The sequence below is a fragment of the Phodopus roborovskii genome, unplaced genomic scaffold (genome assembly GCF_943737965.1).
Source record: "Phodopus roborovskii unplaced genomic scaffold, PHOROB, whole genome shotgun sequence".
Classification (NCBI taxonomy): Eukaryota; Metazoa; Chordata; class Mammalia; order Rodentia; family Cricetidae; genus Phodopus; species Phodopus roborovskii.
The window spans coordinates 21,105,548-21,132,066 of NW_026126514.1; the positions used below are offsets into that span (position 1 = coordinate 21,105,548).

At 38.9% G+C, this 26,519-nt stretch overlaps 1 protein-coding gene across 1 annotated transcript in view; it reads left to right on the forward strand.

Moving 5' to 3' along the window:
- Mnat1 (MNAT1 component of CDK activating kinase) overlaps positions 1 to 26,519 on the forward strand; it is a 154,852-nt gene that overhangs the window by 20,199 nt on the left and 108,134 nt on the right. The gene's annotated exons all lie outside the window — the stretch shown is intronic.

Sequence of the window (26,519 nt, forward strand, 5' to 3'; positions counted from 1 at the left end):
TTGAGTTTCATCAAAGTCAAACATTTCAGGATAAACTTAAAGTAGGAACTTTTCGGAGCTGGAGATATATAGCGTAGTATAACAGCACTTGCCTAATATTCCCTGGGTTCAATCTCCAACACTAACACAGACAGACACACAGTTGCACACACATTGACAGACATACACAATAGCACACCCATAGGCACATAGACAGATACATAGAGACATACACACAGATACATAGCCACACAGATGCACAGAGACAGACATAGACAGACAGACATATACACAGACACACAGACAGACAGACACACACACATATACACACACACAAACAGATTTCTTAGTAAACACTAATCACTATACTAATTGAAAAAGAGAGTAAGTGTCTCATGCTTTAAGAGTGTTTCTTTTGTCTCAGGCCAGCCTGGTCTATGGAGTGAGTGCCAGAACAGGCTCCAAAGATCCAGAGAAACCCTGTCTCAAAAACAAACAAACAAACAAAAAACAAATAACAAATCAGGTTTATGAATTGTTTGATTAATGGATGAATTAATTTGGTGTTTGTACATATGTGTGTGGGTGTGCGCATGTCTTCCAGTATGTGGAGGTCAGAGCATAACCTGCAGTTCTTGAGCTTATGTCACCTAGCTCAGCATAGCTGCCTTGATTGCTGAACTATTTCTCAGCCTCAAATTCTTTATTTTCTAAAATTTAGCAGAGTGTTAACTATCGTAGCAAGCATGATTTATTTTCTTTTGATATCTAGTGGACTTAGGTATTGTCAAATAGCTGAAACAAAACTTTATTTTGTGGGTTATTTTATTCTTTGTCACTGGGAATTGAACCTTGTATATTCTGTGCAAGTGCTCTCTGTAACATTGAGCCAGCCTTGAGTAAATTTCTTTCTAAGGTTGTATTTTCCTCAACTATACTTTAATGACTACTACTAGGGTTAAATGTATTTATTGTTACAGAATGACCTTATCTTTTGTCCTGGGTATGAGGACTGTTTGGTTATTGGATGTCACTCTTAGTAAACATTTTGTGATTATTTCCCTTTATTATACCTTGTTTTATGAGTAGTTTTATGTGTATTATTTAACCTATTTTTGTGTAAGTTAACAAATCTTAGTATGTAGGTAATGTCTTGACTGGGATAAAATTAACTAGTCTATGAACTCATGTCAGGGTCTCATATACAGCCCTGGCAGGCCTGGAACTCTACGTAGACCAGGCTGGCCTTGAATTCACAGAGATCTACCTGCTTCTTCTTCCTGGGTGCTGGAATTAAAGGTGCCACCATGCCTGATCCCATAAAGTGTGTGTGTGTGTGTGTGTGCTTAAATCACATTTATATTTTCCCTTTTCTTGTTATTAACTCTATTTGTCTCTAAGTCTTTTTTCCTTTTCCTGTTTAGTCATCTACTTTCATGTCACAAAGCAGTTTACTGCTGTAGTTTGAGCCATTAACTTAAGTTTGGGAGACCAAAGTTTGCTTAGAAATTTTATATTTATGTGGGCCTGGTTCTGCAGGGCTGCTATTTCAGCTGCTTGGGAAGCTGAGGCAGGAAAACCACAAGTTCAAGGCTTGCCTATTTTACAGAGTTAGTTCAAAATTAATCTGGGCAGCTTAGTTAAATTATGTCTCAAAATAAAGAGTAAAAACAGAGTGCTGGTGGGATTGCTCAGTGGGTAAGGGTTCTTGCCTCTGACCGAGGCTGGTAATCTGAGTTTGATCCCCAGAGCCCTCATGGTGGAAAGAGAACCACTGGAAGAAATTGCTCCATACTGTACCAAGCCATTGCATGTACATGTGCCTACATTCATACATGCACACATATAAATAAGAAAGTCTTAAAATAATTTTTAAAAGTTTAATAAACAAGGATGGAGACTACATATAGCTCAATGTTGAATGCTTGCCTGATATACATGAAGCCATAGTTATAATTACCAGTAACACACACACACGCTCTACATCTGAACACCTGAGTCTCATCTTCATGATTTTTTTTTTTAACTTCATGATTTTTAAAAGTGCTTTCTTCAACAGTGTCCAATGGGTTTTAGACAGCTTCAAGTAGAGAAGCAAGAGAGAATGATGGAAAGTGTTTAAGGGACTCTATGATAAAATGGTTCTATATATTATGGTATGTTTTCTAAAAGAATTTTATATAATTTTTCCTTGTGCATCACCAAAATTTAAATTGTGACCTCCACTTGGTCAGAAAGTTTTGCTGAGCTGAGCAGGATCATGTACATACAAGTTAAAGAAGACAAAGGTTGGGGGCAGCTTAGTGGTGCAGTGCTTGCCCAGCATGTGTGAGGCCTTGCTTTCAAGCCCTGGGGCAAGCGGGGGAGGGGGCATTGGTACCTAAAAGATCCAAGAAAAGAAAACTCTACATGTTTTTTGTTTTTTTCCTTATAGCTCAGTTTGCAATTGAATTTATCAACCGTTGTATAGAGGTAGTTTATTACTATGTATAGACCTCATAAAACCCAATGGCACCCCATAAATTATCTGGCTGGCACAATTTATTTTAATGGATAAAATTACAGATTTTTTTTTCCCCTTTTAGGATTTTTGGTATTGGAATTTTACAAATGCAGAGTAGCCCCTCTTCCCCAAGTTAAACAAAATTATTAAAGTTAAAAAATTATATCTGAGGAATTAAGTTGTACAATTCTTGGTGGTTTTAATGCAGATTCTTTTCCAAGGTTTGAACAAGTGCATTTGTTTACCAGTTGTCTTTACTCATTAATTTCTGGATGAACTGGCCATTACTGCTCATTTTCCAGCACGTGTAGATATTTTAATTTTTTAGGATTTTAAGCTTTTTGTGTTGGAAGAGATCTCAGAGAGTATTCTTTCCATGCTCTTATTTTATAGATGAATAAACTAGGTTATCAAGGCATCAAGTGATTGGTCAAAATCTCTGGTCTAAAGTGCTTTGTATGTTGGAATCTACTGAGACTTAATGATAGAGACTTTAATGCTGTCTGACTTTAACATTACTTGGCAAACTCCCAGTTTATTAATGTGTTGGTTGTATCTTGTGCTTTCATACGTCATTTAATGATCAAGTAGTGAACACTCAGAATTTATGGTGAGTTGTAATTGAGCAGTCATTTTTCTAAACCTATCATTATCTGTAATTTAGAAACAATGACCAGGAAGCAGTATTAGTATAAGCATACTTTAATAAGTTCATATTAATCCATCCGGTAGAGCATAACATTTTAACATACCTTTCAGAGCCACGGTGATGGGAAAAAAATTATCAAATTGCTTATTGTCAAAACAAGAAGTGCTTTAGAAATGACTCCTTAAGAAGCCGCTCTGCTTCATGTAAACTAGTTTGACTTAAGTTCCGAGAGCTACCAGTCGTATGGGCTTAACTTTCTGTGACAATTGTTGACTCTCTGGGTTTACATTTAATGCAGGTGTTGTTGAGTTATGATTCTCAACTTGTTGCTTGGCATGGAACATAATTATTTTGTTAGTTTTATGCAGTACTGTATTTTTTTTATATATTTATTATTTTTTCTTATTTTACATATTGTTCCCAGATCACCCTCCTTCCCTTCTTCCCTCCCTGCAGGACTATCTTTTAAGAATTGTCTTTAATGCAGTAAAACCCAATTTACTCTCCTTTTTAGCCTAACTTAATGGATGTTAGTGTCATGCTATGCATATGGAACTCTACTGTATATATATTAATAGTTTATGTGTAAATATCATTTATAGCAACAATCTTGAAGTTCAAAATAGAGAACAAACACCGAATACTTAAGTTGTACAGTGCTGTGGAAAGCCTCCTTGCCTGAGCATCCATTAGTCTACAGTGTGTTACTCTTTTCCCTTATTTACAACTTTATATTTATGTCTGCAGTAATGTGACCCTTTGCTGAGGAAGCCTCCTTTGTCATGTGTCAGATAGCAGAGCTAATTGTCCTTTGACTATCATATCTGCTAGCTGTCAAGTAGGTTAGTAAATAGATAAAGCTTATCACAAGAGGTTAGGAGTTGATGGTCTGTTTCATTTGGAGCCCAGACTTCGGGTCACTTGCTTTATGTTGAGTAGCTGAGTCTGAGGAGGACAGCTGAGCCTGAGATCTGAGCTGATGAGAGGGAGGGAAGATGGGAGACAGATTTAGGAGGTGGTTGAGATGTGCTGAGTTTTGTAACTATGAGACTAAGTAGTTTAACATGATTTGTTACATTTGGCTTAGGTCTTTTAAGGTAGGTAGCCTAGGCTTGTCTCAAACTCTTGGCAATTCTGCTTCAGCTTCCCAAATGACAGATTTTCAGGTATGTGACACCAGTCCCTGATCACATTTAGAATTTTGATGGTTATGTGAAAAATGAAAATTTGAAGATTTAGTACAAATCTTTCTGGAATGGGGCTGCTGATGTATAGGTAAATGAATTAGCAAATCAATTAGCAGCCATGGCCAGTGAAGTGATAGCTAAGCTGGTTATAGAAAGAGGTGTAACTAGGAAAGAGAGAAACTAGAGAAAGAAAGTGTAAATGATAGAGATCTGGGCATCTAGATCAGAGGGGAATCCAAGGGATGAAAGATTGTCAGTGCTGGCTCAAAACAACTTAGGCATAGTTTGGAATGTAATCTAACAGACTGGTAACTTCAGTGCTGGAGAAGATAATGGCAACAAGAAAACGTTTGAACAATGGAAGAAATCATAGTGATTTCCTAAAATGATCGTTGGAAACAGATATAATCAGAATTTTATTGCCTGTGGCTGCTATTTATGATTCCTTCGAACTTCTTGCTAACATAAGATACTGTGTATTGTTCATTTTTGAACTTTTACTTTTTAATTTTTATTTATTTTTTTGGCATTTTTGATACAGGGTTTCTCTGTGTAGCCCTGGCTGTCCTGGAACTTGCTTTATAGACAGGCTGTACTTGAACTTATGTACATCTGCCTGTGTGTGCCCCTGCCTCCCAAATGCTGGAGCTAGAGGTGTGCACTTCCATGCCTGGCTGACTTTTAATTTTTAATGTGATGATGATTCTAGGAGAGATTGGAGATAGCCTTAATTAAGTGTACAGTCCTTAAAATCTGTCTCCAAAATTAGACTTTCAATCTGAAAAATACATAGTATCCTGGCATGTAATAGTAAAGGTATAACTTAGAAAATGCTTTTTAAAAATGAATTTAATATTCTAATTTTTGTTTTTATTATCTGAATTCTTTTACATTTGTTGTGTGTGGGTGAATGCACATGTCCCATGTCATATATTTGGAGGTCAGAGGAAATTTGTAAGAATTGGTTTTCTCCTTGCATTATGTGTGTTTCAGGGATTGAACTCAGGTCATCAAGTTTGGCATCAAGCACCCTTTAACTGCTAGCCATCTTGATGTCCTTTTTTTTTTTTTTAAATTTACTTTATTATTGTTTGTTTTAACTGTGTATGTGTATTATATGTGTGTATGTGTGTAAATGAATACGCATATAAGCAAGTATTGTGGAGACCAGAGGTTGACATCAAATATCTCCCTCAATCACGCTATCTTTTGAGACAGAGTGTTATGAACCTGGTGCTCCCTGATTGGCTAGACTGGCTGACTGGTGAACCTCCCTCATCTTTGCTGCTTTCAGCACATGGATGCTGGGGATACAAACCCAGGTCCTTATGCTTGTGTGACAGATAAATTACCAACGAGACCGTACCTGCAGCCCCAAGTTTTGTTTTTGGTGATATTCTAAGAAGACTAATTAATGTAATAGGAGTTTATCTCTTCACTAATCCATACTACTTCCTCTCCTTCTTATTTTTAATGTATTGTTTCTCAAAACCTTTTTGAGAAATGCTCATGTATAAGTCAAACAGTAGGCTAATAAGTATTTAATGCTATTTATTACTATGACTTTAGATTTATTACATGGGAACTTTATTAATATAATTTAATAATCTTATTTCTTTATTAAAAACAATGAACTGGGGAGATAGTTGTTAGAACTTTGTATATAATTGAAAACTTGAAACAAAATGAGAGAATAAATATTCTTTTGGGTTGTTTTTTTTTGGGGGGGGGGTGGGTTGGGCCTGTGTTTCCCTGTGTAGCCCTGGTGGTCCTGGAACTCATTCTGTAGACCATGCTGGCCTGGCACTCATAGAGATCTGACACTTCTGCCCCTGAGTGCTGGAATTAAAAAGTTATACTACCAACACCCAGGTAAGAATAAATATTTTTTAAGAAATAGGAGGGCCGGGAATATAGCTCATTTGGTAGAGTTGCCTGACATGCAGAATGCCCTAGGTCAATCTCAGCCCCTAAAATAAACATCCAAAACAAACGAGAGAAGTGGACAAGGCTTATGTCTGTAATCTTAACACTCCTGAAGCAGGGACAGGAAAATTGCTGTGAGTTTAAGGCCAACCTGGGCTACATCTGCATTATACAGTATGAGGCACCCTGTTTTTAACCTCCCTTGCCTTGAAAAATTAAAAAGTAATAAGAGACATTTTTTAGATAATATGAAGGAAATATGTTCAGTAGTAAAAACTATTTCTAAGTAAATCAAGTTTCTGCTTTATTGTGTAAGATTGTGTTCAGAGCATTGTTTCTTTTAGGTGAACATTTAAAATATAGTAACAGGTCAGGGCAATGGTTTCCATATGTGTCTGGAGGTGTTAACAGTGCACGTTTAGATTGGAAATGCAATATAACCTGCATCCATTCTGGAAGGTGAGTAAAAGAGCATGTCACCGTAATATTTACAAGTAACCCTGTGCTTTGTGGATTTGTAACTTCAGTTTTATGAGTTTCTGGAAGCTGCAAATCATTCCTCCACAAAGTGTAGTCTGACATGCGTGCTTATTCGGGCCCATTGTTTCCCTCCACTACTTACAATTTATCCCTACAGATTCTCTCTTGGGTAACCTATATTTGTAGAGAGAATTCAATCCAGCTTGGAGCTCAATTTTAAGAGATTTAAGATATCTGAAACAATGAGCATGATTGGGAAGGTAAATAAAACCCAAGGAATAATTTCACCTCTGGTTTTCTTAGTCATCTTGAAGGCAGGGACAATAGAATGATAATACTGTGTGTGCGCGCGCGCGTGTGTGTGTGTGTGTATGTGTGTGTGTTTATGCTTGCATGAGGAGTGACACAGATGTTTGCCCTTCCGTGAATGCTAGATGTTGACTCCATTGCTCTCTACCTTATATATTGAGACAAGGTGTTAGTTGGACCCAGACCTTTCTGATTCAACTGTTGTACTCTAGGAGTCCTCTGTCTCCACTTCGCATACACTGGGATTGCAGGGGTGCTGCCTCCATGCATAGCTGACTTTTATGGGGGGGGGTCTGAACTCAGGTCCTTACAGCTGCATACCTGGTACTTTACCCATTGAACATCTTCCTAGTCCTAGTTGATTTAAAAGCCTTATTTCACTTGCTAAAATTTTGTTATGGTCTTTATAAATGGTGTGACCTTCAGAAAGACAAGAGAAAAGTGCAGGAGTTTTCAAGATATGTCTGTACAGAGTTTTTGTAACTTTTTAAAGTAGCAAATTTATTAAAAGGTGTTGGGACAAGAGGGGAATTAGAACATCCTAGGTAGTAGTTTTGTAAACTACTACTATTCCTGAAGAAATGTTTAATGTATCACAGGTATAGTACTGAAGGTTCTTTATTGTCTTATTTAATATTTTTAAAAAGAATTTATTATTATTTTGTCACTTTCCCCTTTTTATTGAAAATAGATTTTTTCCCCCCCACATGATATATTCTGATTATGGTTTTCCCTCCGTCTACTCCCAGTTCTTCCCCACCTCCCCCTCCATCTGGATCTACTTCCTTTCTCTGTCTCATTAGAAGACAAATAGGCTTTTAAGGGATAATAATAAAATAAAATATATTAAAATATAAAAAGTAAAACAAGAACTAACCTATAAGAATTGGGCAAGACAAACAAGAGGAAAAGAGCCTCAAAGAAGGCACAAGAATCAAAGACCCACTTGTTTGCACACCCAGGAATCCTATAAAACACTAAACTGGAAGCCATAATATAAGCACAGAGATCCGGTGCAGATCGGTGCAAGCCCTGTGCATGCTGCCTCAGTCTCTGTGAGTTCAGATGAGCTTTGCTGGAGGGCCTTCTTTTGTTGGTGTCCTCCATCCCTTCTGGCTCTTCTGCTCTTTCCACTTCCTCTTCCACAGGGTTTCCTGAGTCCTGAAGAGAGAGATTTGATGGAGACATTCCAAGGTCTATCACTGTGAGTCTCTGTATTTGTTCTCATCTGCTGCAGGAGGAAGCTTCTCTGATGATGGCTGAATAAGGCACAATCTATGTGTATGGCAGTGTATGGCAGAATGTCATTAGGAGTCATTTTATTGCTGTATTTTTTTTCTTTGTTTTAGAACAGTAGTATTTTGTTTTACCCTAGGTCCCTGGGCTCTCAAGTTTCTGTTCTTGGTCATCTAAACAGTGTTGGGTATGAGATTCCATCTCATGGAGTGGGTCCCACAAGCTTTGTGCAACCATTGCCCTAGCATCTCTTATAGGGAGGACACTGTTGCAGCAGAATTGTCTGTTTAGGCAATCCAGTGTGCCATTAAAACTATCTTGAATCTAAGATGGAGTCAGTGATTGGCTGACTGGGTTAGTCATAAAGTTCTTGGAGGACTTTGCAGGGTGGCTAGAGAGACCAGGAAGAGACTTGGGAAGAGTTTGGGTGTGTGTGTGGCATGTGATTTTCCTGTGAGAGAGGGTCAGTGATTTGCTCTGTTTTCCTTGGATTTTTCAGGTCTTTATCTCCAATTTTGATTTCCTAGTTTTTATTATACTAGACAAAATTAGGTAATCATTTACCATTACTACTCCTCAAATGGCTCTTAATTTTAGCTCTCTCTCTCCATATTTCCTCCCTTGTCCCCCTCTCGTCCCATTACCCACTTGATCCTCCTGTTCTAGCCCCACCTATCCATCCATAAACATTTATTCTATTTCTCTTTCTTAATGAGATCTATCTGCCCCCCTCCTTACTCTGGACCTAACCTCCATGGTTCTGTGAATTGTAGCTTGGTTATCATTGATTTAACAGCTAGTATGTCACACATAAGTGAATAAGTATAATATTTGTCTTTCTGGGTCTTGGATAGCAGCTCTCAGGATGATTATTTTCTAGTTCTATCCATTTACCTTCAGATTTCATTGTTTTAAATGGCTGAGTAATGTAAATGTACTACATTTTCTTTATCCATTCTTCTGTTGAGGGTTTTTTCCAGTTTCTGGCTATCACAAATAGAACAGCAATAAACATGGTTGAGCTATGTCTTCTGTGCTAGGGTGAAACATTTTTTTATGCATATGCTCAACAGTGGTATAGCTGGATCTTGGGGTGGATTGAGTCTCATCTTTTTGAGGAACCACCACACTGACTTCCATAGTGGTTGTACAAATTTCCATTCCCTCTAGCAATGAATGAGTGTCCCCCTTACTGTACATCCTTGCCAGTATGAACTGCCATTTGTTTTATTGATCTTAGCCATTCTGACAGAGGTAATTAAAAGGGAATCTCAAAGTAGTTTTGATTTGCATTTTCCTAATGGCTAAGGATATCAAACATTTCATTGTTTCTCAGCCATTTGAATTTCCTCATTTGAGAAGTCTCTGTCTGTACCCCCTTTTATAATTGGGTTATTTGTTTTCTTGATATCTAGTTTTTGAATTCTTTATGTATTTTGGATATTCACCTTCTATCAGATGTGTGGTTGGTAAAAATCTTTTCCGTCTTGTAGGCTCCCTCTTTGTCCATATGGCAGTGTCCCTTTCTGTACAGAAGCTTCTTAGGTTCATGAGGTCCCATTTATTAATTGTTGATCTTAGTGTCTGTGCTAATGGTGTTCTGTTCAGAAAGGCTTTTCCTGTGCCAGTTAGTTCAAGGCTATTTCCCACATTCTCTTCTATCAGATTCAGTGTGTTTGTTTGTTTATTTATTTATGGTTGAAGTCTTTGATCATTTGAATTGATTTTTGTGCATGGTGATAAGTATGGATCTATTTGGATTCTCCTACATGCAAGCATCCATTATGACCAGCTCCATTTGTTGAAGATGCTACCTCCACCTCCCCCCCCCCAGTGCATATTCCTGGCTTCCTTATAAAAATCAGATGTCTATAACTGTGAATTTGTCTGGGTCTTCAGTTTGATTCCAATGATCAACATGTCTGTTTTGTGCCAAAAACAATGCTGTTTTTACTACAGTAACTTTGTAGTACAACTTGAAATTGGGGATGGCCGTACCTCTAGAAGTTCTTTTACTATTGAGAATTGTTTTAGCTGTTCTGTGTTTTTTTGTGTTTTCATGTGAAGCTGAAAATTGTGTTAGAATTTTATTGGGGACTGAATTGAATCTTTATATTGCTTTTGGTAGGATGGCTAGTTTTACTTTATTTACCCTCCCAATCCATGGGCATGGGAGATCTTCACATCTTCTGATGTCTTCTTCAGTTTCCTTCATTGTCTTGAAGTTTTTAATCATATAAGTCTTTCATTTGCTTGGTTAGAATTACCCCAAATAATTTATGTTTTGAGGTTTTATGAAATGTATTGTTTTCCTGATTTCTTTCTCAGTCCATTTGTCATGTATATAGGAGGGCTACTTATTTTTGTGTGTTAATTTTGTATCCAGCTACTTTACTGAAAATGTTTATCAGCTGTAGGAGTTTCTCAGTGGAATTTTTAGGGTCATGTATGTGTATCATATTATCTGCAAATGAAGACTGTAAGGAGTATGGGTTTTTCCTCCTGCCACCGCTGGTCTTGTCCCGCCGCCGCGCCAGCCCCAGATAACACATTGAGACTCTGTATTTGATATTATGCTGTTGGCCAGTTACTAGTTTCTTATCGGCTAGCTCTGTCTTAATTATTAACCCATTTCTATGTATTTTCACGTGGTCTTACCGAGAGCGGAGGAATGGCGGTTCTGTTCTCTCCAGGCTCTCCATCCTGACCCCTCCTTACCCTTTCCTATTTCCTCCTTATGTCCTAGCCCCTCCTATCTTCCTTTCCTATTGGTCAACATTGCTTTATTCATTAACCAGCATAAGAAACATTTACAGAATGACATCTCCCATCAGAAGACATTCTGACTTATTTCTTTCCAATTTGTATCCCCTCCATCTCTTTGAGTTATTGCTCTTGCTAAGACTTCCAGTACTGTATTGAATGGGTATGGAGACACGAGTGGACAACTTTGTCTTGTTCTTGATTTTAGTGGAATTTGTTGAGTTTCTTTTTAAATTGATGTTGCTTATGGGCTTTCTGTAAACTATTATGTTGAAGCATATTCTTTGTTGTTGTGGGATAATCTTTTTGTGCATTGTGAAGATATGTATTTGCCAATTGGTTTAATAAAGATTGGTTTAATAAAGAGCTGAATGACCAAAAGCTAGGCAGGAGAGGAAGAGGAGGAGGAATCTAGGTGTGGATTTTGCCAGCAAGTCAGACTTGTCATACTCAGGAGAGGTACCTGAGCCACGTGACAGAATGTAGATTTAAAAAAAAAAAAGGGTTAATTAAGTTATTTATAATAGCTAGTTGGAAACATGTTTAAGCTAAAGGCCACAGTTTCATAATTAATCATAAGTCTCAGTGTTGTTATTTTGGGGCTGGTGTGAAGATAGTCTGACAAGAAAGCTTGCTATACCTTGTATCCCTATTTCTCCAGGACTTTTTTTTTTGTTTGTTTGTTTGTTTGTTTTAATCATGATGAGATGCTGGATTTTGTCAAAGTCCTTTCTTCATCTAATGAGATGATTATGTGCTTTCTGTCTTTCAGTTTGTTTATGTGGTGGATTACATTTATAGATTTATTTATATTGAACCATTCCTGTATCTCTGGGATGAAGCCTGCTTGATCATGTTGGATGATCTTTTTGATGTGTTGGATTCAGTTTGCAAGTATTTTATTAAGAATTTTGCCATCTATGCTCATAAAGGAAATTGATGTATAATTCTCTTTCTCTGTTGGGTTTTTATGTGTAATGTGGCCTTGTAAAATGAATTATGCAATGTTCCTTATGTTTCTATTTTGTGGAATAATTTGAGGAGTGTTGGCATTAATTTTCTTTGAAAATCTAGTAGAATTTTATGCTGAAAACATCTGTTTGTTGCTGGGCTTTCTTGTCCTGCCAGGTCCCACTGCCCTTCAGCTCAAATAAACACACTAAGACTTATAGTAATTATTAAACTGTTGGACGATGGCTAGGGGTTCCTATTGGCTAGCTCTGTTTTAATTATTAACCCATTTCTATACATCTATGTATTTGCATGTGGTCTTGGCTTACTGGATTACCAGGGAATGCCTGGACTTGTTTCTCCTTTGGTGGCTACATGCCATTCCCCACTCCCCATGGTCTCTCTCTGCCTACCTTTCCCAGAATTCTCCTTGTCTCCTAATCCTGCCTATCTTCCTGCCTCTATTGGCCAAACAGTATTCTATTCATCTAATAAGAGAAACATATATACAGAAGGACATTCCCCATCATCTGGCCCTGGGCTTTTTTTTTTTTTTTTTTTTTTTTTTTTTCCTCTTTTTTTTGGTTGGGAAACTTTTTAACAACTGCTTCTATTTTACTGGGGGTTGTAGGTCTGTTTTAATTTTTTTTTAGAATCTTATCTTGATTTAACTTTGATAAGTGGTATATATGGAGAAAATTACTCATTACCTTTTTGGTGGAATACTGGGTTTTAAAGTATGTCCTATGATTCTCTGGATTTTCTTGATGTCTCTTGTTATGCCTCCCTTTTCATTTCTAATTTTGTTAATATGGACACTGTCTTTTTCTACCATTTGGTTAATTTGCATAAGTATTTGTCAATCTTACTGATTTTCTTAAAAGAACTAACTCCTTGTTTTATTGATTCTTTGTATTTTCTGTTGTTTCTTACTGACTTCAGCCATGAGTTTGATTATTAATTGCCATCTACTCCTTTTGAGTCAGATTTCTTCATTTTTTTTTCCTCTAGAGTTTTCAGGTGTACTGTTAAATTGCTACTATGAGATCTCTCCAATTTTTTATGTAGGCACTTAGAGTTATAAGCTTGTATCTTAGATCTGCCCTGATGATGTCCCATAAGTTTGAATATGTTGTATGTTCATTTTCATTGAATTCTAGAAAGTATTTAATTTCTTCATTTCTGTCTTGACCCATTTTTTATTCAGTAGAGAGTTGTTCAGTATCTGCAAGTTTTCTGTTGTTTTTTGTTGTTGATATCCAGCTTTAATCTGTGGTGGTCTGATAGGATGCAGGGTGTTACTTCAATTTTCTTGTATCTGTTGTGACTTCTTTTGTGTCATAGTATGTTTTGGAACAATTTCCCTGATGTGCTAAGAAAAAGGTGTGTTTTTTTGTGTTTTGGTGAAATATTCTGTAAGTATCTGTTAGGTCCATTCAGTTTATGATTTCAGTTAGCTTTAGCATTCTCTGTTTAGTTTTGTCTGGATGATTCATGTATTGGTGAGGGTGAGGTATTGATGTCTCCCACTATCAATGTGTGAGGTTCAGTATGTGATTTAAAGTATAATAGTGTTTTCTTTAAGAACTTGACTGTCCCTGCGTTTGGTATATAGATGTTAAGAATTGAAATGTTCTTTGGTGCATTTTTTCCCCCTTTGTTGAGTATGTAGTGTACTTCTCCGACTCTCGTATGATTAGTTTTGACTTGAAGTCTATTTTGTCAGATATTAAAATGGCTATGATGATAGCTTACTGCTTAGGTCCATTGGCTTGAAATATCTTTTTCCATCATTTTACCCTGGGGTGATGTCTATCCTTGATGTTAAAGTATAATTCTTGGATGCAACAGAAGGATGGATCCTCTTTTTGCCCCCCATTGTGTTAGCTTGTATTTTCTTTTTTTTTTTTTTTTATTACTAACATGTAACTAGATGCTTACCCAACTATGTATTTATGTATTCTGTTAATGGACATATAGCTATTTTCAATTTTTTTCTGTAATACTTTAATTCTTTGAGAATTTTATATATGTATACTATTTTTTCCCCATATTTGTTCCCTACTTCCCCCTCTAACTCTTGCTGGATCCATGCCCATACCCCAAGTTCATGTCTTTTTTTTTTTTTTAAATAAAAGTCACTGAGTTCATTTTGTGCTGCCCATATATGCATGTGTATGGGGCAATCTCGCATAGTTGATCTAGCAGGGACCACACCCCTAATGAAAACTGTCTGCCCTTCCCATAGCAGCCATCATCTATCACTAGTTTCTCAGCTAGGGTGGGTCATGAGCCCTTCCATATTTTTATTTATTTTATAGTGTTAAGGTTGTCAGTCTAAGATATCCATCCAGAATAGAACTGCTAGGTCATGTGAATATTTGATAACAGGAAGAAATAACATATTGTTTTCCATTGAGGTTGTATAGTTTCCACTTCTCTGTAAAAATTAAGTTTTCCTGTCTTTGCCAATATTTGCTATTGGTAGAATTTCTGCAAAAGTGGACATTTCATTTGGCGAGAAGAGGCAGCCATAGGAAGATTAGGAGTAAGAGTCTTCTAGCAGAGGAGATAGGTATCTAGAACTTGAGTGATGTTGCTATGTTGGAAGGAAATAAGGAGGGTGGAGTTTGATAGAAGTGGATCTGCAGAGTCAGGTACAGGATCCATTTTTAAGATCTTCAAGGATGTATTTGTATTTCATGCTGTTTAGCATAAGACAATACTGAATCATGGACTAGTTTTCATATTAGAGATTATCCTAGTTGTTACATGTAAAATTTTACTGTTAGCAGTACTGGAGTAATGGCTCAGTGGTTAAGAGAACTGGCTGCTCTTTCAGAGGATCTGGGTTCAAGTCCCAGCACCTATGTGGTGGCTCACAGTCGTCTATAAGTTGGTAGAGTATGAAACTCCTAATCTCAGGGTCATGGGTTTGAGCCCCACTTTGGGTGCCAAATGTAACACAAAAAGTGAAAGACCCAGAGACTGATATTGGAGTCAAAGCAGCCAGCTACTAGCTTTTACGTCTGTCTCTGAAATGTTTGATCCTGTCTCCAGGAGCTCTCCTCAATATGGCTGCAGACTACATCTCAGAATTCAGCAGAATGAGACACTAGGCTCTTGTCTTTTATATACCTCTCTAGGGCTGGGATTAAAGATGTGAGCTCTGATTCTCTTTTAGACTGATTCAATCTTGTATAGATCTGAGTGGCCTTGGACTCACAGATCCATTTACCTCTGTCTCCTGAGTCCTGGTATTAAAGATGTGTGCCACCACTGCCAAGCTTCTATGACTAACTAGTGTGGCTGGCTTTGCATTATGATATTTCTGGCAATCTTTATTAAATCATAAAATATATCTCCACAGTAGGGAATCTGACACATTCTTCTGTTCTCTGGGGGCACCAGTCATGCATTTGGTGCACAGACATAGATGCAGCCAAAACACTCACAAATTAAATTAATACATGGATAAGTTAACTTAAAAGTTGGGGAAGAAGGGAAGTGGGTAAGGTCTGAAGGGCAATAATGTGGACACAAGGGAGTAGTAGGAATCTTTAGTGACTGGGGTATAGCATCAGCAGAGGTGGCGAAAACTGGGTATATTTTAATATTTACTTTAGCTGTTGAGTTAAACTAAATTTGTATAAACTAAATTTGGGGAAGCAGTAAGAAATAATCTAAGGAAGCCTCCACGGTTGTTGGTGGGAACAAGTGGGTAGTAGCTGTATGCTTACTGAGCTGGGAATACTCAGCATGAACCAGATCCAGGAGAGTAGAATAATCAAGAATTCTGTTACATTCTTGTTGGGTGATTTTAGAAAAATGACTATACTTGAGCTGGATTCTGGAGTACAGGAAATAGGCTGGAATCTACCTTGAGAGAGTCAGTCATGTTTAGAACTGTTTACATAAAATGTGGTCTTTTAGGAGGAGGAAGAGTGCCAAGAGTATAACTCTGGGACACTAACTTCTAGGTTGTTTACAGAGAAGCCAGCAAAAGACAGAAAAAGAGCAGCTAGGTATGAGGGAAAGTGGGTAAGTCCAAGGTCACAATCTGTTCCCACCTGCAGGAGGTGGTCATTTACATTAATGTTGTTCATTGTTTGCTGTAGAGAAAAGATAATTCTCCACTAATTAATCGTTGGCTTTGGCAATATTGAGAATATTGATAAATTCTTGAGGAATAGTTCTATGGGAGCAGGGGAGATGGTTCACTGGGCAAAGCGCCTGCTGCTTGAGCATGAGGACTTGAGTTGGATCTCCAACACCCATACCAAAACAGTGCGTTTGCTAGAGTGCTAGAGTGGACAGGAAGATCCCTGGGGGTCTAGGGCCAGACAATGTAGTGTGCACTTGCGCATGTGCGAGCTTGTACACACACACACACACACACACACACACACACACACACACACACACCACACTCACCACCCCAAAGTGCTTCAATTCTTTTAAGTAGCCTTTGAATGAGAGCAGAGAAATTGTGTGGTAGGTGGAAAGGAACTGTAGAGCCAAGGTTTTGTTTGTTTGCTTTTTAAAGTTTTTGATATTAGGGTGTGTTTGTATGCCATTGAGAACAACCCAGTAGTTCATAATGCAGGTGAAGGGACAATTGGAACGCTCAAGTACTTCAATAGAGATGAGTGAATGGGATACAGGACTGACTGATTAGTTAAAAGTGGGGATGTTTTTTTTTTTTCATTGCTGTGAAGCTGTGCCCTTAGTATGGACACAGAACAGAGACAGGTAGATTGATGCACTTAGTGTTCTGAAATGAAGTGAGTTTTGCCTGATCACATCTCATATTAATTTATTATAAGGCTAGCTCATCAGCTCTGAGTGAGGTTAGATCAGGAAGTGTAAGTATGGGGAGAGAAAAGAAAGCACGAAGTATTTTCCTCAGAGAATAGGGAAATAAATATACTTAGTCTAGAAGGAAAGTCTGGCAGTGTTGAGTGTATGAGTTCAGTCTGTAAGATTCGACACAGCAAATCCACCTGCTCAGATGCAGTGGGACAGGTGGATATGTTTGATGGCTTCCGGTGTGTATAGGACAGGTGCCAGAAGAGTGGAGGGAGGAGCGGGGTTAAGTACATTTGTAGAGACTGGTTGTGGTGGTAGATGGGCAACCCAAGTGTGTATAAGCATGAAGTTAGGACCAGGAGGGGAAAGGTGGTAGGGTCATTGTAGGGGAGGTTTTGGGAAGTCAAAGGTCATACTTAGTGCAACTCATCTGAGAAAGAGGAAGTGTGGAATCTTAGCACAGCAGGGGAGGCAGCTACCAATGACAAGATTGAAGGTTTAGGTAAAGGCGATGAAGGTGTAGATAAGGGGAATGGGCAAAAATCATTGACATTAAGGATACTGGTTGGCTCATTTATGAGTATGCTCGAGTTGCCAAAAATGATGATGGCAACAGAGGAGATATTATAATACAGATATGCAAAACTGTTGAGGGTGGAGAGAGTGATGAGTATTTCATAACTGAGGTAAATGTGGTGGGTTCCAGTTCTAGTACAGTACTGGTTCAAGTGTCTACAGTGCGTGTGTGTGCATGTGTAATACTTCCTCTGATCATTGTCACACAAGTGTGAACAGAGCTATGAGGTAGATATTAGAGTGATTGTGACAGAAAGCAAGCAAGCATACCATATTTGAGACAGTTTAGGAGCTGTCTAGTGTCAAGAAGCTGATGCTGTGGGTATGGCTCAGGGGTTGAGTACTTGCCCAGCATGTGTGAAGCCCTGAACTTGATTGCCAGCACGGCAGTCCCCTTCCCCAAAAAAAGTTAATATGTGAAGATATGATATGGCTCCAGGAAATTAGCTCTCTAGGTCATGTTTCTCTCTTTTTATAATCCCATTGGTTTACATACAGCATTTAAAAAAAGAAGGTAGGCATATCACTTGGAGATGATTTTTCCTTTTTTTTTTTTTTTAATTTTGAAGCATAGACATGAACCCAGATAGAGGAATATTTGATTTGATATTATGGACTTTTGCATACTTGTAGAAAAAAAAACCTTTAGCATTTTCAAATGCTATTATTATTATTTTTTTTTTTACCATGTTATGTCTTTATTAAAGTTAAGAAAAACTAAAACCAAACATACAGGTTTTTTTTTTCTTTTCCTTTTTCCCCCTCCTTCCCTCCCTCCCTCCATTCTTTCCTCCCTCCCTCCCTTCCTCCCTCCCTCTCTTTTACCCTCAAATGCTATTATTAAAATTCATTTATTTATTTGAGACAGGTTCTCATGTAGCCTAGCTTTGTTGACTATACAGTATATTTTTGTGTCATCAGGTATCTGTTGGAAATAAAGTACTGCATTAGTAATGGGTATATGTGTTATTTTTATGGACATATTCTAGTGGTAAGGTTAGAATTTGAAGCAAAGTATATGACAATAAATGTAATATTTATATAAGATAGTTATGCTACTTGGTTGAATTTAATGGGCTGGGTTTCAGAAGCTGAGAGTTCATTTCTGTTGGCTGTGCCCAAGGATTACCATATATTCTTCAAGCTGTTTATTGGGCTCTGCTATTAAGCTTTCTGACAGTCCTTTGCAGGACATTCAAGTTTTAAACTATAGCATGAGCTTGACCTGCCAAGTGTGGTTCTTACAGAGTCCAGAATCACTAATCAATCTTATTAAGCCCACATAGCCTCAGTGATTATGGGCTGCAAACTTATGAATAATGATTGTGAATAGAATGTGAATTGACATTAAAACATCAGTACCAATGCCCACCCCTTCGTCCTTATTAGGATGAAGAGCTGTAGAAGACTCAGATGAGTATAATAGAGTCCTGACTCAAGTCTAGCTCATAGTAGGTTTCCATTCTCACCTGGTAGTAATTTAATTGCTTCCCTAGATGTGTAGTTAGGATATACATACATGGTAATTGGCAGAGGTCTCTAGTTGGCTCCAGTAGGGAAAGTCAAGAGAGAGCATAAAACTGCCTTCCTCTGCTCGAAGAGTGCAGCTGTCCATGTAGTCTGAATTGAACACATTTGTTGTGAATAGATTTGGTTTTCTGTCCACAGCTAGTACTACTTTCTGATTGATTTACAGTGTTTGATCCACCAATGTGGGATCTTGAGTATTACTGTTACACTGTTGCCAAGAGTCCTACATTATAGGAAAGGACTAGGGCAGTGAGCCTCAGTTCACGAATCTATTGGCCCAACTCAGTACTGCTGTATCCCCGATCTTCTGACTGATACAGAAGCTATATTTTGGTCTTACAAGGATGTAGCTGAAAACCAGGCTTGGTAACATACACCTGTAATTTAGTGCTCAAGAGGCAGAAGCAGATGGTGAGTTTGAAGGCATCCTGGGCAAGGCTTTCTTAAAACAGAAAAAAAAAAAAATTTTTTTTTTGAGGTGTCTGGAGGCAATTTTCTACAGGAGTTGACACATCCTCCAGTGTCCTTCTATGTCTTGAATATGGCCATTATGTGATGGCTACTGGGTGTCCTCAGCAGATATAATACATGAGTCCTTGAACATAGGGGTAAGAGTAGGGTGCTCTCACTTGGTACCTTTATGCTTCCCATTCATGTAACTTAGCCTATGTCCGTTTAGAGGTCCTGTTTCCTTAAGGGGAAATGTCCCACTGGGGAACAGACACACTGAGGGCTTAAGACATGCCCATTGTCTAGTCACCTGGGGCTCCTTGGGCCAAAAGGTTACAAAGAAGCACAGGAGTCATCATCCTAGTGATGGTAATTGACTTTCTTCATCAATGTGAGGGGTTCAGGGAAGAATATGTCTGGCACTCAGGGGAACCACTGGAATGTCTCTTGGTTCTCCTAAACCCATTACTGTACTAAATGTACAAGTATAAGCCACAGCCTGCAAAGGGTGTGGAACCAGGCCTTTAGGGCTTTTAGAGATAAGGGTTTGGGTAAACATAATAGCAAGTTGCCATGCCAGCAGCTGTTGGCAGAGGCTGAGGGGACTCTAGAGTGGGATGATGCCAGTAATGGCCAGGAAATGAACGGCAGCATCCAGACTTTAGTTTGTTTCTCTCTTGAAAAAGTTTCCTGAGGAAAAAAGAAAGACTCTTCAATAAGCTCTTCTGGCTGAAGGGATTCTTTGCTAAGAAACAATGTTTGGGTGGTTTAATTTTGAATAAGTCACTTATTTTTCTTTCTATTTTTTCCTTAATTCCCTCCCTCCCTCCCTCCCTTCTTTTTTTTTTTTTTTTTTTCTTTTTTTTTGAGACAGGGTTTCTCTGTGTAACACTCCTGGATGTCCTGGAACTTGCTTTATAGACAAGGCTGTCCTTGAACTCACTGAGATCATTTTTCTACAGCATTTTATGATAGATCTGTAGAACACCTATGTAGTCTGAATAATTGACAAACTATGGACAAATTGCCTTGTTTTTGTGGCAAGGCTTTCAGTAGTATTGTATTCACCCTTTCACACAGAAGCTAAGTTTGGATAAAATTAAAATTACCAGTCTTTTTTACATGTTTTAAAATTACCGTTAGGAAGATAAAGCCTGCTGCAAACAGGGCACATTCTCAGGACCCCCCTTCTGCTGGCCACAGCTCTGGCAGTCCCTTCCACACGTTTTCCTGCTCGCTAATATTAGCTTTACTTTATTTTCCCTTGAACTTGAGATCTTCCTTTCTCAGCTTCCTGAGTGCTAGGTTACCATTGACACCATAACACTCTTTCCAGATCAAGCTATGTTTCTAAACCTAATATCAAACTCCTGAGCTGAACACATGCCTCCACCTCTGCAAATTTATTTATTTATTGTGTTTTATTTTGAGACAGGGTTTTCTGGAACTCACTTTGTACACGAGGCTAGCATTTACTCACAGAGATTTGACTGTCTCTGTCTTCAGAGTGCTGGGATTAAAGGCGTGCCCGCCCCACCATGCCCAGCCTGTCTATGGATTTTATAAAATGAAAATAAAATTCAGAGCTGGGCATGGTAGCTTATGTCTAATAATCCCAGGAATCGGGTGGAAGGCTAAGGTAAGAGGAGGCTAAGGTAAGAGGATTGCTGTGGGGTCAGCCTGGGCAACATAATGAGCTCAAGACCAGCCTAGATTAGAGAGTGAGACACTGCCTTAATAAACTCCTACATACAATGAATAAATATAAATAAATTACATAAAAGTAACCATTTTATAATGGAGAATTCAGTACAATTCATACATTTATGTGCTGTGCAAGTATCACCACTCTAATTCCGAAACATATTTATCACAACCCAAAGAAACCCTCTATCTGCGAAGCAGTTATTATTATTTTTTTAATCTCCATTTCTAGTAACCACCAGCCTGTTTTCTTGCCTGTTCTATATCTTGCACAAAACAGGATTGTGTAATATGGGGCCTTTTGTAAAGCCTTACTCCTTTCACTTGGCATATGTTTTCTAAGGTTCTTTCTCTGGTTGAATGATTCAATTGTGTTTACATACCACAATTCCTTCTTCTATTCATCTGTTGGTAGACATTGGGGTTCTGTCTTTCTTTTGGTTGTTGTGAACACTGCTGTTTGTGAACGTGCTTGCACATGCATTTGTTTGAGCACCTGTTTTTGGGTTTATGCTCAGGCGTAGAATTGCTTAGTCATGTAATAAATCCTATTCAACTTCTTGAGGAAGCATCAAGCTATTTCCCATAACAGGTGAACTCATTTACATCTACACTGGTTAATGTTTGAGGGATTGGATTTCTCTATATTCTTGCTGACACTTGCATATTTTTAAAATTATAGTCACTCTTGTATGAGTAAAATGATGTTACAGTTAAATTTGCTTTTTCTCTAATGACTAATCATGAGCATTTCTTCATGTACCTTTGGGTGATTTGTCTATGTTTTGGATTTTGGTGTTTTTATTATCTTTTTGTTCGTGATCTGTAGGATTTCTTCATCTGTTCTGAGAGTAGACCTTTATCTTTGTCCTTTCCATTTTGTAGATTGTAGTTATACTTCTGAGTAATATCCTGTACTGCACAAATAATTTCTTTTTTCTTCCTCCCTCCCTCCCTCCTTTCCTCCCTCCCTTCCTTCCTGGCCTTCCTCCCTCCCTCCCTCCCTCCCTCCCTCCCTCCCTCCCTCCCTCCCTCCCTTCCTCCCTCCCTCCCTCCCTTCCTGTCTTTTAGGCTTTTCAAGACAGGGCTTCTCTATGTATCTCTGGCTGTTTGGAACTCATTCTGTAGTTCAGGCTGGGCTCAAACTCAGAGATCTGCCTGTCTCTGCCTCTGCCTCCTGAGTGCTGCAGTTAAAGAGGAGTGCCACCATACCTAAGTCCTGTGCAAATGCTGGGAAAAAAAAAAGATAAAAATTGTGTGTGTGTGTGTGTGTGTGTGTGTGTGTGTGTGTGTGTGTGTGTCTGTCTGTCTGTCTGTCTGTCTGTCTGTCTTGTGTGTAGGTGGCTGCAGAGGCCAGGGGATTACTTCAGATCTTCTGGAGCTGTAGTTTGTGTTTATGAGGTATCTGATGTATGTGCTGGGAACTGAACTCCAGTCATCTGGACAAGCAGCTAGTGCTCTTATTGCTGAGCCATCTCTCCAGCCCCACTGTACAAATTCTTAACCGTTTGATAAATTCAGATGGTCTCTCTTTTTCTTTTGTTGCTGTGTTTGGTGCTATGGGTAAGGATCCCTGGTCATAGCCGTTTGCTTACCTTCTATGGTTTAGCTCTTCTGTTTTTGTCATTAACATGTTTTAAGTGAATTTTTGTACCTTGTCTACTCAGTCTTCTGCATGTGGGTTTAGTTTTGTTTTTTTAAAAAGTAATTAATAATACTGTAAATCCCAAGTTCTGGGATTTACAGATGTGGGTACCACTCCTGGCTTCAGTTTTTCATGAAGTAAAATAAAATCTGACACTGATAAATGTCAGAGGTGAAAGGAGAGTGTGTCATATTGGTCTTTAAAAAAGAAAAGAAAAATCTTAAATGTGTCTTTGGAAGTGTACACAATCACTTGGCAGTTTAGACCTTTTCAGCTATTTTTCTGTGTTCTGTAAAATATAAGGTCTTATTTGAAAGAATTCCTAGGAATGTTTTAGGCAAGTGATTGCCCACATACTGCTGACCTGGTGGCTCTGCTGCCAGAGAAATACAACTGGCAGTTATCAACTTTCCTTATGTTCTTTTTCATTTGTCTAGTTTTCATGTCTGTAGTTTGTAAATACATAGAAAAAGATGTGCCCACATAAACAGAATCAGCAGTTTGTTAGAAGTGAGGTGTAGAGCAGGATGAACTAAAGCTTTTTTTTTCTCTGTTAGTCTCATGTTGTTTAAGCATTAAGGATATTCTGTATTCTTTTTGCAGGTTAACTCAGAAAGAGAATGTGGTTCAGACAATGTGCTTAGCATGCTCAGAGCCATGGTTTCAGCCCCCAGATAAATTAAGTAAATAAGCAAATAGATAGATAAAATAGCAAACAGTGTAAGAAAATTCTAGTAGCTTGTTGCGGCAGGAGTGATGTCTCTGGCCAAAAGAGCAGTGACCCTGGGCTCAGTTCCCACCCACATAGTGGCTTACAGCTGTCCATGACTCCGTTTTCAGGATATCCAACATCTTTTTCTGACCTCCATGGACACCATGTATAACTGCTGCATATACAGTCATGCTGGCAAACATGCACACATAAGTACATCTCTGAAAAGGGAGGGGAGGTCCCCCATTTATTCTTCCTTTTTTAAAATGTTTTTTCTTATTTTATATATCGATCGCAGTTCCCTCTCCCTCCTACCCTTCCATGCCCCCCTCCCCCACTCTCCATCCAGTCCCCAGGGAGGGTGAGGCCTTCCAGGAGGGATCATCAAAATCTGTCAAGTCATTTGGAGTAGGGTCTAGGCCCTCCCTCCTATCTCTAGGCTAAGGGAGTATCCCTCCATGGGGAATGTGCTCCCAAAGTCTTTTCGTGCACCAGGGATACATCCTGGTTCCACTGTCAGAGGTTTCTTAGACTGCCCAGGCCTTCTAGCTGAGACATACCTTCAGGGGGCCTGGGTGGGTCCTATGCTGGTTTCCCAGCTATGAGTCTGGGGTCCATGAGCTCCCCCTTGTTCAGGTCAGCTGTCTCTGTGGAGCCCCATTTATTCTAATTACACATTTTAACACTCGGCTACCCCACAGCAATGCTGTTTCAATTTTGACTTTAAAGCAGATTTTTAAAAAACTAAAACAGCTGATAATTTTATTTTCACATTTTATCATACAAATGAAAATTGTAATTTTTTTTTTATCCAACTTCTCCCCTTCAGAACTATTCTCTTTGGTAGGAATGGGGAAGTCTTCTTTATCACACAGCTGGGAAACCCTCAGGCTCAGCACCTGGATTTCCTGGTGAAGGAGAATAAATAAAATAAAGCCCATGAGGAACCCAGCTACTCTGTCTAGCTTGGTCATTCCAAGCTGAGTGGGCACTGTTGTGGGGCCAGCAAGACATCTCATTTGGAGGCATCTTGGGCATGTGGTCCCCCACGTTTGGCTCTATTCCAGGAGCCAGTCCCCTGAGCATCGTCCCAGGAGGAGGAGGGTCCATCGTTGGCATCATGGAAGGGCCTGTCATATGGGGAGTGGGTATCCTACCAGATGGAGAAGGACCAGAGACTGGGAGGAAGCAGGATCATAGTCCTGCAGAAGGAGGAGCAGAGAATGAAGCTGGAAGTATCTTTCCCTGTTGAAATGCAGCTGTTGTTTTGTTAGTCAGGCCCTTGATCTGCTTTTCCATCTGTTTCTGTTAGTTTTTGCATCCTCTTTTGCCTACCACCATAGCGTGTCTTTCTCATAGATGGAGAATCAGGGGTAAGATATGTATTTGTGGTGGTTTGAGTAAGAATGGCTCCCATAGGCTTTTAGATTTGAATGCTTGGTCACCAGGGAGTGACACTATTTGAAAAGATTAGGAGGCCTGGCCTTGTTGGAGAAAGTGTGTCACTGGGGATGGGCTTTGAGGTTTCAGAAGTCCATGACAAACCCAGAGTCTCCCTCTTGGCCAGAAGATGAGGATGTAGCTCTCAGCTACTTTTGTATCACCATGTCTGCTTGTGTGCATTGTACCTATGAAACTGTAAGCATGCCTCAATTAAATGTATTCATTTATGAGTTGCTGTCTCTTCACAGCAATAGAACAGGAACTAAGAGTAGTCACAACAAAACTTGGGCATGTTGCTCTGCAGGCTGTTGGCCACCAGGAAATGATTAAGGCAGATTTTTTTTTTTAATGGTGGAAATGTACAATTGATTAGAAACAAGTAATATATGTCTAGTATATAATAGCACTTTAAGAAATATTTATGCTTTATTGTTATTTATTTTATTTGTATGAGTATATGTGTATATGTTTAATATGGTAGATGTGTATATAGTGTATGCAAATAGGTGTGTAGGTGCATACATCCCTCTGCTTGCTTGGAGATAAGAGGAGGCTATTGGTTGTCCTGTTTTGTCACTCTCTACTCTATTCCCGTGAGACAAGTGTCTCCCTGACCCCAGAGCTAGGTGGCAGTCAGTAAACCTAGTCAGCCCTCATCTCCACTCTCCACAGCACTGGAGTTACAAGTGCAATGGGGCCATGCCCAACTCTTCACTTATATCTGAACTCAGGTCCTCATGTTTGTTTACAGCAAATGCTCCTGCCCACTCATCTGTCTTTCCAGCCCCAAATGGGAATATTTTAGGGATATTAAGGTATTTAACATTCTGAATAACTGAACTGTTAATTGAATCTAGTCTTTAATACTTTGAAATACGGAATTTTTGAGACTCTGTACCTTTTAAATATTTGAGATGATTCCTTGCTTATAAATGTCTGTAGCTGGTTAAAATATGTCCATTTCCAACTTCTGTAGTTGAGTTTAATTTCTTCTAACCTCAAGATACAGCAGAAATGAAATATTTCTTTATCCTCAAGTGTTTTTTTTCCCCATAAGGTTTTGTTGATCTTGGGAATGACTGCTATGATCTGTGAAATTTTTTATCACTAGGATTTTAAAATTTATATTGATTTAGTGTGTGTATGTGTGCATGCATGCACGTGTTCGTGTGCATGCGTGTGTGTGTGCGTGCGCGCGCGCACACACATGCACGTGTGTATAGGCCAGGGGCCAATGTTGGGTGTCTTCAATTTGAAATGAGGTCTCTCACGAAATCTGGGGCTCACAGGTTATCCTGGCCATTTTGCTGGTGAGCATCAAAGAAATCCCCCCCCCCCCATCTCTGCCTCCCTGGTACTGGGATTATAGGAGAGCACCACCACACCCAGCCTTTATTTGGGTGCTAGAAGTCCAAACCTGTGTCCTCACACTTGCATGACAAGCACTTTCTGACTGAGCCATCTCCCCAGTCCCATTTTGGGGTTTTGAATTGGGGTGCTCAGTATATTTTGAAAGAGTCTTGACGGTGCACTGGGAAGTCTTTTCATTTCCCATTTCTTCTGTTCTCTTCTCCTGAATCTTCTTAGTTAAACTCATTCACTATTTACTTTTATGGGTCTACAACTGGTATCTGTTCAGTTATCTGTCTGAAAAGTAATTGACTAGT